Source organism: Nelusetta ayraudi, unplaced genomic scaffold, assembly GCF_046127955.1.
Source record: "Nelusetta ayraudi isolate G7.1 ecotype Tasmania unplaced genomic scaffold, CSIRO-AGI_Nayr_v1 ptg000033l, whole genome shotgun sequence".
In the NCBI taxonomy this organism is placed as follows: Eukaryota; Metazoa; Chordata; class Actinopteri; order Tetraodontiformes; family Monacanthidae; genus Nelusetta; species Nelusetta ayraudi.
In genome coordinates this window covers 3,967,076-3,970,234 of record NW_027466083.1, presented here as the reverse complement: position 1 = coordinate 3,970,234, position 3,159 = coordinate 3,967,076, and positions in this window count along the sequence as shown.

Here is a 3,159-nt window from a genome sequence, read left to right as displayed (position 1 = left end):
ACACAATCTAAATGTGAACCCATAAATCACAGCCAGTCCTTCCTCTTCCTCTTCCTCTTCCTTCTCTAAACCGGGAAGCAGCCTGATTAGTTTGACTCAGTGGACCAGAACCAGTGGAGAGCTGCGTATTGATTGTCACAGTGACCTTTCCATTGCCACTCTTCAGAGAGGCTTGAAGAGGGGGTGCCATCCTTCACTAGCCTCCCCCCGGTGCTCCTGCTCCAGCCCACGTGGCTAAAGACAGGGAATGAATAGTGTTGGCAAGGTTTCTGCACTTCAATGTAACGATCGCGGTCTCCACGGAACAACCTTCAGCTAAGCAGGACGATAATCAATGCGACCCCTCGCTGTCTAACGTGCCGTGCGTCTCCTATGCGCGCTTGTGTGTGTGCGTGCGCGACCGGTGTGGGAGACTCAAGCGACGGACGAGCGAGCTGCAGGGGAAGCAGAGATTGGACGTGGAAACCACGTTTGGAGCTGGGGATGTCTGGAGAGGCCCTGCGGCGGAGGAGCGCGCCAATTGTGGCCTCCGCGGGGCCTATATTTGAAACGTAGCTTAAAAACGTCCCTCAACGCGCCAAATGGAAGCGGTGGAGGGAAGGAGGATGGAAAGGAGGGAAAGTGGCTTCAAAAATTGGACTGGAGGCATGGAGGAGGATGAGAACCCCCCCCCCCCCACACACACACACACACACACACACACAAACTTTGCATGTTATTCAGGGAAACATGATGAACTCACAGCGAGTACATAAGGTCACGTTTTCATCTTCAGGTCTCCACTTCTAGTGTGAGAAGCCAGCGGAGAGGCCTGCATTAACTGTGCACATCATCCAAGGCTACTCAAGACAAAAGCACATTTAGCCCTGTGTTTATGGCAGCAGTCTCACCGTTGGTTTCAGGGTGGGATTGTCGCTAACCAGGTTTCAGTGGCAAGTTTGTGCCCTTTGTGATGTCACAAGGGGTTGATATTCGGGATTTTGCCTTTCAGCAATTCAACCTCCTTGGATGTCTGCAACAGAGTTCCTCTGTCAACCAGAAATAATGACAAAGAAATGTTCCTATACTTCAATCAATGTTTTTTAAGTCTTTTAAGTGATTAACACTGACATAAATGCAAAGTTATGTATTTACCATTTCTCAAAGTCTCTCTGAAGGCCCTTTGAAATGTTGCATTGTCATGTCCTTAAAAAAAAATAAGGACATGCATATGCATATGCTATGCAAAGTGAACTGAGCAAATTAAGTTGAATTTCCTGTTTCTAGAGTGGCCAGAGAACCATATTATTGTTAGTAAACAATAAGTAGAGTAAATATGGGACATTTATTTTGGCTGTCTTGAATCAGTCCTTTTCCCAGAGTAGTATCAGTGGTAGTGTTGTCCACTGTGATGAAGGCATTTTGGCAGGATGGCATATTTCCAGTGCATGGCAAGGATTAAAATTTTGGATGGAAAAAATTTCAGTGGGAAATGTCACCAAGTTCTGCTAATGGATTTTTTTTCTCTCTCAAATCCAAACCTCGGTTAATAAGTACCATCAGTCTTTTAGAAAACATAATGCCATGTGCCGCCGAACAGTTTATTACTGTCGGAAAGTGGAGCACGAGAATTAATATGTGGTGGATCTTTAAAGAGACATCATTCCAGAACTGGAAGCCCCTCCTCGCATCCCCTTCAGTCTCCATTCAAGCAAAACCACCTCAAATGTTTTTTGTTTTTTTTTAATTGTGGACTGTATTGCAGTGAATTATCTCTTCCCATGCAGCAGAAGGTTGCGATAAAGGGAGCTCTGTGGGGAATTGACTGGATCGACATCAGAGATAGAGCCATCGGTGATGCGGTGTGGCACTGCTGATTCATGGAAACCAGAAACCAGAGACCCTCCGTTCCGTGCCTCCACACTCAACCATGACCCTTGTGCTCGCCAGACGTACACACATAAGCCACCGCCGTGACCACCTCACCGCTGGGACCCTCGTCCCTGGGAAAAACCCTCGGTGCTCACCACACCTCCGCCTCTAATTTAACTTCATGCTCTGTGCCAAGTAAACCCCACCTCCTGTCCCATCTCCTCTAATGCTGAGAAACTGGACTCAAATTCTCCATATGATCCTGTTAACACAAATCAATGATTGGAATTGGAATGTTGCATCTTTTAAATTAACAAAAACAGAGAGAAAAGGAACTGTGCACTCAAAAAACCAAGCAAGACTACTAAAACGCTGTAGTAAAAGTAACAAATTATTCAAGATTCACTTCACCAATGCTTGTGGCACACAATGAGTCTCCAGCCTGTCAATCAAGCCTCAGAACTGAGACCAGCAGGGGTTCAAAGCCAAACAAATAACAAAGACCATGACCCGTCATGTGAAGGCCACATTCTAATCCGTTTTTATACTTGTATTCGCCCCAAATTCGTGTGTGCGTGTGTGTTGCATTGCCGCCATCTCATTTATCTTTTGCGGTGGCAGGCTTTGGTTACACGCTTCTCTGTTTCCACTCTGGTCCTATGACTGAGCGTGCAATCTGATGGGAGCCCCGCCAGGCTCTCTGATGTCTACTTATCTACTCATCATCACTGGTGACACTAAGGCTGATTTCATATATATATATATATATATACATACATATATATACACACACACAACACACACACACGACACACATATACGATAGATAGATAGGTAGATAGATAGATAGATGCCACAACTCATATTTGTTGCACATTAACTTCGTTTCTCAGTTTGGCCTCCACGTGCCGCTGTAACTGGTGATTTTAGTGCTGTGAGGCACCCTACTGGTCAACATGTAGTATGACAATCTTGTTCATTTCGAATGCAATCAAGAGTCTCCTTTCAGGACGGTGTAAAATATCCTACTTTTCTAAGCAGAAAGAATGTACGTGATTTTGGGGGGGATGGGGCAAGTTTTAACAACAAAAATAATCATTTTAAAAATTGTTTGTTTTTTTTTATGCCGTCTTACAATTCATTCATTCATTCATCTTCTATACCCACTTATTCCTATTCAGGGTCACAGGGGTCTGCTGGAGCCTCTCCCAGCTGTCTTAGGGCAAAGGCAGGGTGACACCCTGGACAAGTCACCAGCAAACTCCACACAGAAAGGTCCCCGGCCCGGGCCCCAGAATCGAACCCACG